Source organism: Procambarus clarkii, chromosome 6 (genome assembly GCF_040958095.1).
Source record: "Procambarus clarkii isolate CNS0578487 chromosome 6, FALCON_Pclarkii_2.0, whole genome shotgun sequence".
NCBI lineage: Eukaryota > Metazoa > Arthropoda > Malacostraca > Decapoda > Cambaridae > Procambarus > Procambarus clarkii.
Genome location: NC_091155.1, coordinates 20,447,334 through 20,460,129, shown reverse-complemented (window position 1 = coordinate 20,460,129; position 12,796 = coordinate 20,447,334). Strand labels below are relative to the sequence as shown.

Below are 12,796 nucleotides of genomic sequence, written 5' to 3'. Positions count from 1 at the left end.
CTTGTCAATGTCCCTCAGTATGTTGCAATCATGTCCCCACTGTATCTTCTCTCATTCAGGGTTGTGAGGTGTAGTTTTTTTTAACATATCGTCACTGCTCATGCCCATATAACAGGCAACAATCTTGTTGCAAATTTGTCTTCTTTTTCAATTTTGGCATTATTCTCCACGGTGGGTTTGAGGCTGGTGGTGTATGTTCTAGTATTGGTCTAACAGTCTGTGTAGACTGGCTTTGATTGTTGAATAAGCCCTGCTTTAGGGTTCTAAGCGAGGCTCTAATACAACCCTCATCCAGGGTTGGGGTGAGGAATGGTTATGCACAGGTGGGTGTGACGAATGGTTGGGCGTGGTGGAGTTGGTATGGTGGTGGTGGGGGCTGTATAGTGGTGGTGGTGGTGGGGGGTGAGTGGGCGGAGTGGTGGTGGTGGGAGTGGGTGGAGGGTGAAGGCAGCAGTGGTGGGTGGTGGGGCTGGAGGTGGTGTCAGTGTGGGCAGTGTGTGTGTCAGTGGCGGAGGTAGGTGGGTCCGCTCCTCCAGCACCACCACGCAGGAACACTAACGCGCGTCCTAGTCCTCGTCACGCCGTACTCTGCGTCACGCCACACGCTGCGTCACGCCATACCCTGCGTCACGCCGTGCTCTGCGTCACGCCATGCTCTGCGTCACGCCATGCTCTGCGTCACACAGACGTCGCCTATATAAAAGAGACTAATTAGGTGAAGTAAACGGTGACAATATAGAGCAAAGTTTGCAGGTGCTCTGCGTCAACCTGCAGAGATAGATACGGAGCCGATATTGTTGTTACTGAACCACCTTGTTAATCTTAATGTTGATCAGTGGTGTTGTTTACAGTGAATTGACTCGTGCTCACCAGGTGTGGCCGCCCCCCCTCTCCTACACCAGGTGTGGCCGCCCCCCCTCTCCTTCACCAGGTGTGGCCGCCCCCCCTCTCCTACACCAGGTGTGGCCGCCCCCCCTCTCCTACACCAGGTGTGGCCGCCCCCCCTCTCCTTCACCAGGTGTGGCCGCCCCCCCTCTCCTTCACCAGGTGTGGACGCCCCCCCCCTCTCCTTCACCAGGTGTGGCCGCCCCCCTCTCTCCTTCACCAGGTGTGGCCGCCCCCCCCCCTCTCCTTCACCAGGTGTGGCCGCCCCCCCCCCTCTCCTTCACCAGGTGTGGCCGCCCCCCCTCTCTCCTTCACCAGGTGTGGCCGCCCCCCCCTCTCCTTCACCAGGTGTGGCCGCCCCCCCTCTCTCCTTCACCAGGTGTGGCCGCCCCCCCCCCTCTCCTTCACCAGGTGTGGCCGCCCCCCCTCTCTCCTTCACCAGGTGTGGCCGCCCCCCTCTCCTACGCCAGGTGTGGCCGCCCCCCCTGCCCTCTCCTACACCAGGTGAGGATATTCCATGTTATCTTCTACACCATGTGTGACGTGGACGTCCCCTTCTACACCAGGTGTGGAACACTTTGTACCTTATTTTGACCGGGTGTAGACACACCTGCTTGTGTCCACAGGCCTATTTATCAGACAGGCCTATTTATCATAAATATAATAAATATTATATATATTTATTTATATATAGACTATAATAAATAGGCAAGGCCTATCTCTTGCCTATTTATTGCCTGCCTCTACTTCCTCATCACAATCGACTTTAAACAATTATAATTATCTGTTGGAATAACAGTGTAGTTGATCAATCAGTATGTATTCAAACGAAGAACTTTCTCTTGGAATCAGTGTCTTAAGATGTGAGAGAACAGGGGGCAAGAATACCAGTAATTGGAGAGCGGCGGATTCCCAGGGACCAGGATCCCCTGTGACCTGACACAGGTCACTCCACATGCACCCAGCCCCCCCTGGAGGCGGGTCTTGGACCAGAGCCTCGGCCAATACCAGCCGGGGAACCAACGTTGAGAGAGGTCATTGGACGGCATTGATCTGAGGGTGTGGCCATTGTATCCAGAATAGATCATTGGTATAACGTAGCTCCTCCCTGCTACCGCATTTTTAGGCTCTTTATAACCTGGTCAGATGACAAAATAAGGCAATTAGACAATTACACTGAGGCTGAGCTCTGATCAAGCCGGTTGTGGTGGAGTGTGGTGGAGAGGTGTGGTGTGGTGGGGAGAGGTATAGTGTAGGGAGGGCTATACTGTGGTGCATAACACATGAACAATCTGTTCTGTCGCAAAACAAATCCAATTTTGATGTAAAAATCCACATCGTCAAATTAAGATGTGTTAAATGAGCCGGTTCTCGCGAGCGTTACCAACGTCAAGAAACTGTGGCACTAAAGTGCCCTTACCTAACCAACCACAGGACCCAAAAGAGAAAACGGGAGAGTGTGTCAATTTCGCGAACCGCTTCCATTTACTGGTACGACAGTTTTTGGCTTTAGGTTGAGTGTACGTCAAAATGCGACGTTCGTAGTGTTAGGACGGGTTGATTAAATATTTACTGGCTCACAAAATTGACGCTTGTCCCATTTTCTGTTCGTGGGTCCTCGGTTAGGTTAAATTCAGGCAATTTAGTACATCAGTTTAGTGTTGTAGTGAACGCTGACAAGGACGGGTTGGACCAGAGGAATTGCCCCTTTAAGTTAACTTTAAATATACATATATAATTTTTGTTTCAAATAAAACAGGTGACGAATAAACGTAAAAAAAGTTGAAGCTGATCCCCGCACCGTACAGTGCTGGCCATTGTGGGGCTAGGGGGCGGCCATTGTAGTGCTAGAGGGCGGCCATTGTGGGGCTAGAGGGCGGCCATTGTGGGGCTAGAGGGCGGCCATTGTGGGGCTAGAGGGCGGCCATTGTGGTGCTAGAAGGCGGCCACAATTAACAAGGCGCGGTAAGATTCACAACGCACAAATCAAAGAATTGCGGCCGTCAGCGGATTAAAGGAAAACGTGAACTGTTAGCGAGGCCCAACTACTACATGCCGGACCTGCGCGCTCTCCTGATAACTCCACCCTCTACGCTGAGGGCCACAACCATCCACTAGAGGTGGCCCAAGTGGACTGGAGCTCTGCTACAGCCGCCTGCGGGGGGGGGGGGGGAAGGGGGGGCTGCCACGAAGAGTATAGCACCACGGCTCTTGTGGTGCCCACCAGGGCTCTGTGGTGCCCACCAGGGCTCTTGTGGCGCCCACCAGGGCTCTGTGGTGCCCACCAGGGCTCTTGTGGCGCCCACCAGGGCTCTTGTGCTATAGGAGCAGTGTGTGAGGGGGAGGGAGAGGGGGGTGAAGGTGTGGCGCAGTGGACTACAGTTACCAGGAAGGCTGGTGGCAGCTTGGTCATGCAAGGGCGTGTTTGATGGCGCCCTTTGTTTGGTCAACCTTTATATAACGGCTGTTGGCAGACTAAGCCATGGTGGGTGTATAAGGTGCCTAGAGCAAGTGAGTATCATGACAGAGAGATGGAGATGGGTGTGTGGAGCCGGATATCAGAGACATAAATCACACTACACATAGTGTAGTGTGATTAATGTCTCGCTTTACTGAAGAGTGACGGATATTTACCTGAAGTGTTGTACAATATATGTTGTATTCGACCAGCCCAGCCTCACCTTCGTGTTATTTGTGTGCTTGAACATATTGTAAATTCCGTTTTGAAACTAAACCTTTTATTTCAAAATAAGTTAAATTTTAAAGGTATTTGTTAAGTTTTAGGTGTCAGTTTTCCCGTCTCTCACATCCTGGAGGGTCAGGAAGTACCTTCTTTTGTACTTCGGGGGGTCACGAAGTACCTCCTTTTGTACTTCGGTGTCACGAAGTCCCTCCTTTTTGTACTTCGGGGTCACGAAGTCCCTCCTTTTTGTACTTCGGGGTCACGAAGTCCCTCCTTTTTGTACTTCGGGGTCACGAAATTCCTCCTTTTTGTACTTCGGGGTCACGAAGTCCCTCCTTTTTGTACTTCGGGGTCACGAAGTCCCTCCATTTTGTACTTCGGGGTCACGAAGTCCCCTCCTTTTGTACTTCGGGGTCACGAAGTCCCTCCTTTTTGTACTTCGGGGTCACGAAGTCCCTCCTTTTTGTACTTCGGGGTCACGAAGTCCCTCCTTTTGTACTTCGGGGTCACGAAGTCCCTCCTTTTGTACTTCGGGGTCACGAAGTCCAGTAGAGAGAAGCAGTGTGGGTACAAACATGTGGGGCCGAGCCACTCCTCACCGTGTCATACATTACACATCTGTTTTACCAACTGCAAAAATAGCGCAGTTTAGCCCAAGTTTACACTTTGTGTCTCACAAAAACTACAGTAGAGTCCTGCTGGTGTTTATTACCTCGAGGGCGTCTGCCGCGGGTGCCATAGAACGTCTGCTGCGTCTCCTGCGTGAACCTATATTTTCTTTTCAAATATTAATATTTTAAACGTTATCTGTTGATGTGTTATTAGTCGTAGCGGTGTTAATGTACCTGGTCTGTATAGTAGTCCACAGTAGTGGGGTCACGCCCTCGGGAGGGTCAGTAGTTTGACCCCCCGGGGGGGGGGGGTCAATACCAGTGGGAGGCAGAGTGGACTGGAACAAATTGTACATGGTAGGAAGGGATGGATGAAGGGTATAGAGAGGGAGGGAGATGTCCCAAGTGCCAGGCTCCTTCACTTTCACTACCCAAGTCATGTGGACCAGCCCTGTATCATCTTGTATAATGTCTTAGCAAGTATTAGGCAACAAGGTGTAAACCTCGCCCACTAGTTCCCGCTGGAACACCACCCGCCAATCGGTTAACGTCCGGGTACGCAATTACTCCTGGATAAACGGGAGGCGAAGAGTTAAGGATTGGTGCCCAGTCAATCCTCCCTGTTAGGACTCGAACCCAGACCAAATCGCTCGCGAGGTTAGTGTGCGCTGGTGATGCTGAAGCAATCCATCAAGGGGGTCTTAAATAGATTTTTGTGTTGACACGATTAAGAGGGATCCCCTACCTATCCATATGGCAGTTCTGGTGTCTGAGACACACTCGGGTGTTGAGGAGGAGTGTGACCCCAGGACGAGACGCAACACAACAGCAGACCTGGGGCCTGATTCACGATAGCACTTACGCAAACACTTACGAACCTGTACATCTTTTCTCATTCTTTGGCGTCTTTGTTTACAATTTATTAAACAGTTAATGAGCTCCGAAGTACCAGGAGGCTGTTTATAACAATAACAACAGTTGATTGGCAAGTTTTCATGCTTGTAAACTGTTTAATAAATGTAACCAAAGCCGTCAAAGATTGAGGAAAGATGTACACGTTCGTAAGTGCTTGCGTAAGTGCTTTCGTGAATCTGGCCCCAGCGCCAGAGACTGCGGGAATTTGCTGGTGAACTATAGATCCCGCTGCCAGGATCACAGATGATGTTTAGAGAGGAGAGAAAGAAGAATGAGAAGATAGAGTACAATAAGAGAATGAAGGAGAGCATGCGGCAATATTCCATTGGGAGGGAGTGAGTTATAATGTTTTTGGTGTTTGATTAAGGCGACTTGAACATCTTGTAGCCGGAAATATCGTATTTACATGTTTCATCAGAGCAAGGTCAGCCATTATGTTCTTGTTTGTACTCACAGAGGAAGATGCTATCTTAGCCGGAGCCTGTGTGGTCACGCTCTGTGGGCGTGCTGACACCGCGGCCTTGCTCAGCTCAATGTAAAAAAACTTATTCTTCAGTTCAATGTTTATATTTGCTCTCTCATTTTGGTGAAGTATGAGTGATGATAGTATGAGGGACCTTCATGGGGCGAGTGATGATAGTATGAGGGACCTTCATGGGGTGAGTGATGATAGTATGAGGGACCTTCATGGGGCGAGTGATGATAGTATGAGGGACCTTCATGGGGTGAGTGATGATAGTATGAGGGACCTTCATGGGGCGAGTGATGATAGTATGAGGGACCTTCATGGGGTGAGTGATAGTATGAGGGACCTTCATGGGGTGAGTGATGATAGTATGAGGGACCTTCATGGGGTGAGTGATGATAGTATGAGGGACCTTCATGGGGTGAGTGATGATAGTATGAGGGACCTTCATGGAGTTCTTTCTCAATGAAGGTCACTCATACTTCCTGAGTCTACAAAATTGCATTACCTTAAGATTAAAAAGCATACTCAAGTGCACTCAATATCCAAGCAGGTCCAACCAGGTCCAACCAGCTTGGTGTTCACTCTTCCCCCGAAGGTACAAGTCTCTGGCAAAAGCAGTCCTCGTTATGGCGCCAAATTACATTAATGGTCAAGCACAAGCAAGTTAACAATTATACATAACACATGACATGACTTCTGTTATCTAGTAGAGATGCATCCACCTATGTGTTTTATCACACAATACGGGATAATGTACTGAAAACTAAGAAAATTGGAAGCACAGCTCCTAAATGGTGTCTGGGAGAGTAACTGGGAGTCTGGCGGCTTTTCCTCAGACACCAGACACCATAGACACCATACACCATAGACACCATATAGTGTGTGGCAAGAACAGGGGAGAGACGGGGGACCAAAGCGACACCGAAAGTTTCAGAGAAGTATTTTCCTTGCAGACAATGACTCACAATAACGTGGCTAAAGATATAATGACCAAACCACACATCAGAAAAAGAAGAGACGCCGACGTTTCGGTCCGTCGTGGACCATTATCAAGTCGCGTGTTGGAACGACTCGATCGAGAGTGTCGTTGATCGTGTGGTGGAAACGACGGGCCGAAACGTCGTTTCTTTTACGGGTTATTCATGCCCGTGCCACCTTTAGGGTGGCTTAATCTTTATCAATCAGTCGTTTCTTCATCTTCTAATGTGTGGTTTTGTTATCATACTAAACACTTTTCTCTGCAAATTATGAGAAACATTAGATCTACGAGGGAATATTTAATTTGAAACATTAGCCTAATCTTCTGTTAAATTTACATGTCAGCCGGCATTATTTATTTTTCTCCTAGATGCATACTTATAGTGCTACATTACCATAGAGCATGTAACTGTAGAGACGTTTTGCATCATTAATCTTTGACGTTTTTAAATCATTAATCATTGACGTTTTTGAATCATTAATCTGTGTATAAAAATGAGGTTTGCCGATTCACTGTGCAAGTATTGGGGACTATTCTAAGTAACGTTATGGTTAAGACTAGTATATAAGAATGGTATTAGGTTCATAAGTGATCATGGTATGAGCGACATTAATATTTTTGTTTATCAAAATTACGAAAAATTGGCTTAAATTATAAATTACTAAAAATTAAATAAGCTCAAAACATTAAATTAGCGCACTTTTCTTCGTTAATTACCAAAAGTGACTAACTCACAAGCGAAATACCAACGTATGCTAACCTGTTTCAAGCTAACCCAACCCAAGTAACCCAGTATCAGCCCAGCGCAACCACTGCCACCCCAACCAATCCAATACCAACAACATCTACCAACCAAACCCAACAACGCCACCACCACCACCTGCCAGCCCAACCCAACAACGCCACCTGCCAACCCAACAACGCCACCTGCCAACCCAACGCCACCTGCCAACCCAACGCCACCACCTGCCAACCCAACGCCACCTGCCAACCCAACGCCACCTGCCAACCCAACGCCACCTGCGAACCCAAAGCCACCAACGCGCGCAAGGAAACGAACATTACCCCTCATTTGTTTATAAAAAATAAACAAATGCAGGTCTGGAGCCGCCAAACATATATAGTCTTAGAGCTGTACCTGGGGCGCGCGTCGCTTCTGTTTACCCGAATTCAGTCCCGTGAAAATAAAGCCTGATCTTGGTAACCGAACGCACTGTACTCGCAGCAGGGAGCTCCATTAACTTTTTTTTTCTCTCCATCCAGACTTTTATACTTGATTTCCTCTTCCCTTCCCCCGAATATCGTCGCGTTCCTCCACCCTTTGAGCCGGAAGACTCAGCCGTCCTGGCATCGTAAAATAAACAGAGAGACAGACAGAGTTACAAGGTCATGACAGACACTTGACGGTAAGGGGTTACAGCTCTTTAAGTGGTAATAGATGTGATGGGGGGGGGGGCAAGATGGGGAGGAGAGGGAGGGGGGTGCAGGGGAGTACATAATGACGGACTGGGGGGGGGATGTTAACTTGGGAAAAGTACAATAAATATGTAAATACAGTTACACACACACACACAAACACACACAGTTGAGAGGCGGGACCAAAGAGCCAGAGCTCAACCCCCCGCAAGCACAATAGATGAGTACAAATAGGTGAGTGCACACTTAGTTTCAAGTGTAGGTATGATAGAGCCCAGTAGGCTCATGAACCTGTACACCAGTTGATTGACAGTTGAGAGGCGGGACCAAAGAGCCAGAGCTCAACCCCCGCAAGCACAACTAGGTGAGTATACACACACACACACAATTTGTGAACGTCGTGAGCTGTGTAACAGCTAATATTAATATATGTGTAAGTAAACGAATAACTAATGCCCAAACCACAGCTGATGAGCGAGTAATTAGCTGATGGTAATCACAGCTGACGATCGTATCAGCTGACGGAAACAACAGCTGACGATCGTATCGGCTGACGATGGTATCAGCTGATGGACACAGTTGATGTCTTCATTAGTTGCTTCAAATAATCCACAGATATGATACTAAATAATATTATCATCTGGTATGATAGTTGATACTATAATCACGTGAACATGACAGCTGATACGCTAATTTGCAGTCTCCGTGGTGTAGTGGTAAGACACTCGCCTGGCGTTCCGCGAGCGCTATGTCATGGGTTCGTATCCTGGCCGAGGAGGATTTACTGGGCGCAATTCCTTAACTGTAGCCTCTGTTTAACGCAACAGTAAAATGTGTACTTGGATGAAAAAACGATTCTTCGCGGCAGGGGATCGTATTCCAGGGACCATAGGATTAAGGACTTGCCCGAAACGCTACGCGTACTAGTGGCTGTACAAGAATGTAGCAACTCTTGTATATATCTCAAAAAAAAAAAAAAAAAAAAAAAAAAAAAAAAAAAAAAATTAGGTGATATAACTGATAATATAATAACCTGATATGATAGCTCATACTATAGTGACCTGATATGATAGCTCATACTATAGTGACTTGATATGATAGCTGATATTCTAATGCCGTAATCATCACGGCTGAGCTGTATGCTATCTTGTATGTCCGTGGAGTGCCTTTCCGTCATCAGTGCTCTGTTGTCATTGTGGATGACTCTCGTAGTGCCCTCACGGCTCTGGAGTCATTTAATCCTATACATCCTGTGGTAGTTGAAATCCAATATTTGGCTGTTTTTAATCTGAAGCAGATTTAAACAGATTGAGTTTTGCTGGGTTCCCGGCCATATCCACTTGGAATGGACGGTAGAGCGACGGTCTCGCTTCGTGCAGGTCGGTGTTCAATACCAGACCATCCAAGTGGTTGGGCACCATTCCTCCCAATCCCCCTGTCCCATCCTAAATCCTTATCCTGACCCCTTCCAAGTCTTAATGGCTTGGCGCTTTCTCCTCATAGTTCCGCTCACTTTCCAGCGATATTGGTGTTTCGTTAAACATGCGCGGGGACGCTGCCGCTAAGGACGCTATCCACACTCGTCCCATCTCCCGAAAAGTATTTTCTTTTTCCGACTTTTATCCAGTTATTCATTCCTGCATCCTTGCCCGTTGACAGGATCGTTGGTCTTTTGTTACTGGCAACAGTGTGTGCTGCTAGGAGTAGTGTCCCCGTGGCCTCCCCCCCCCATGCTGTATCACCTCACCTTCAAACATAAATCACAAGTAACGAAAGAATATTTTTATTCTTTGTGATTTATTATTAATGTGATTCGTAATGTGATTTAATTTTAGTTGAAAGTATGAGTTCCACCATTTGTGGTCAGGTGGATGACGCAAGCCTCCTGCACCAAGTTGGTCTTCCCTGAACATTATCCACCTCTCCTCTATCCAACTCTCTCTCCCCCCTCTCCTCGTTCTCATTCTCTTGATCCAGCCTTCCTTCCCTCTCCCTCCCTCTCTCCCTCTCCCTCCCTCTCCGTCCCTCCCTCTCTCCCTCTCTCTCTCCTTCACGTGCCACCAGTCACTCAGGGACTCAGAGGGTCTCGATGGGGCAACTCATTTGCATGTGTGATTCTTGCCTCGTGTGGAGAGGGGGGGGAGAGTGAGGGTGTGGGGGGGCAGTGTGGAGGGATGATGAGTTAACTGTACAGTATAGAGAGTGTTGAGGAAGGTTCCGGAGGGAAAACTGTGGCCAGGCTGGGAAGGTTTTGGTAGGAGAAGGAGATGTGGGATGGGTGGTGGTGGAAGAGGCTTGTAGATAAAGAATCTAAACTATTGGAATCATAAGTACTCTTATGTCGTTCCTGGAGAGTTGGTGAATAGGGGTATTGTATGGTTGTCTCCCCCCCCCTCCTCTCTCCCCACGTCATGTCCAGGCATGGGGAGAAGGTGGTGCAGTTAACAAGCCGTCACCCACGTACGGGTGACAGGGTGGTAATTACCCACTGTGCCACAACAATGACCCCCCCCCACCCACCCACCCTACCCATTCTTGCCTTCATCTTAGAATAATGTGAGGGGGGGGGGACCTTTACCTCTCGCATACCCATCTATAGTCCTCCAGTGGGACCCCTCGCCACCTAAGTTGGGTGTACCGCCACTGATGAAGTCATAGTGGTCCAGCAGCCTCGGTACACCGCTAGTTGTTGTAATCAGCCGGCGGAGCCCTTAACTCTCACCACCCCCAGCACCCAACACCCATTAACAACTGCCCCATTACAGCGACGACACTAATAGCTACCCTTGCCCCTTTACTCCCCCCCCTTCCCCCTTCCCTCAACCCCGCCAGCGTCAGGTCATTATTACTGCCAATATTCACGGGTCACCGAACACCTTCTCCCACCCCTCCTCATACTACCCCCCCCCACCCTGACCCATGACCCCCCTCCCCTGGCCCATGACCCCCCACCCTGGCCCATGACCCCCCTCCCCTGGCCCATGACCCCCCTCCCCTGGCCCATGACCCCCCTCCCCTGGCCCATAACCCCCCCCCCTGGCCCATAACCCCCCCCTGGCCCATGACCCCCCTCCCCTGGCCCATGTCCCCCCTCCCTCGACCCTCTTGACCTCCACCTTTCATATTAATTATATTTATGGACTGATGGTATCGGCCCATTCTCCCTTACATCTGGCCAGTTATCGAGATTGGTAATGGATAGACTATACGACTGTGGGATCCCTCTCGGCACCACCAGCCCTGCTGCCACCCTCCTACCCTAACGTTACGGACGTTGTCCTTCACCTGATGCATCTGTTGACCTAGCAGTAAATAGGTATTTGGGACTTTGGCAACTGTTTTTGGGGGTTGCAACCTGGGGGGGGGTGGCAGTAGGTCAACCTTGCGGGTACTTCGATACAAACCTAAAGTGTGTGTGTGTGTATGTATATTTGTGTAATTATATATATATATATATATATATATATATATATATATATATATATATATATATATATATATATATATATATATATATATATATATATATATATACCTCGTTTTGTGGCCCCACAAAATGAGGTGATTTGATAAAATAACTTAGATTACCATTAAAGTGCAGTCGGAATGATTAGCAAATAGCATCATCTTTTGTACGGTCACTCATGGACGAGTGGTTAAGGTCTCCTGTACACCAGTTGCATAGTGCTCCTGGCAGTATGGGTTCGAGTCACTTCTGGGATGCGGAGTTTTCAGTTGCATGTATGCCTGGGGACCATTCAGGCGTGTTCGCATATAATATATATAAAAGATTACCATCTCAGGTTCGCATATAATATATACAAAGGGTTACCAACTCTGGTTGCGTTTGCAGGGACCCTCGGCCTCGAAGAAGACGATATATAGTATGCGGGGAAGCCTTGCTTTAAAACTTTATTGGACAAAATGGGTTAGAACAATGGTAACATGGACGGTACGGGTTAGTTGTTAGAGGTTGTGAAGCTATTGCAGCTCCTCAGATGGCGGGCAGGGCCCCTGCAGGTCGTGTAGGTCTCCTCTCTCTATCCCCAATAATTTAAGACACTCCCCAGCCTGTCCTCTGATAACACGAATTATTCTGTATACCATCCAGTCTCCACCCATCGTCACACACACCCTTCACACCCACCAACACCACCACTACCACTACACACACCCACTCACCCACCACAACCACCACTACATCCACACACCGGAAACTGAGGTGGAAACTGAGTGCCCAAATGAGCCACAGAGATATTAGAAAGAATTTTTTTAGTGTCAGAGTAGTTGACAAATCGAATGCATTAGGCAGTGATGTGGTGGAGGCTGACTCCATACACAGCTTCAAGTGCAGATATGATAGAGCCCAGTAGGCTCAGGAATCTGTACATCAGTTGATTGACAGTTGAGAGGCGGGACCAAAGAGCCAGAGCTCAACCCTCGCAAGCACAAATAGGTGAGTTCAAATAGGTGAGTACACCCACCACCACCACTGCACCCCCATTCATACACTAGGCATGAAAGAGGAGCAAGGGAAGACCATTAGCATAGAGCTTCGAGGCAGCATGGATAAACTAGTGAGAGGCAATACAAACAGTAGAGGAAGAGGTGGATGAGGAGAGGACAAGGGGAGAAGATCGACAAGCACTTCAGGAAGACGCAGCTTCTCTGGGATGGCAGCTTTAACACTTACAAGAAATCACAGACAAAAAAATGAGCTTATTGAAGGTCTAAAGATAAAACTTGACGGGAGTGACGAACTCCACACAGGATGAAACAAATCTAAGAGACTTATCCACCACCACCACACCTACCACCACACCCACCACCACTATCAC

General features: G+C 48.4%; 1 protein-coding gene across 3 annotated transcripts in view; it reads left to right on the top strand.

The window, feature by feature from the left end:
- The first annotated feature begins 464 nt into the window (after positions 1–464).
- LOC123753914 (multiple epidermal growth factor-like domains protein 6) overlaps positions 465–12,796 on the top strand; it is a 62,461-nt gene continuing 50,129 nt past the window's right edge. The window contains exon 1 of one of the 3 annotated variants that reach the window (XM_069306146.1): positions 465–514. The gene's annotated coding sequence lies outside the window, so the exon portion shown is untranslated. The other 2 variants (XM_069306154.1, XM_045735881.2) reach the window with 2 other exon arrangements.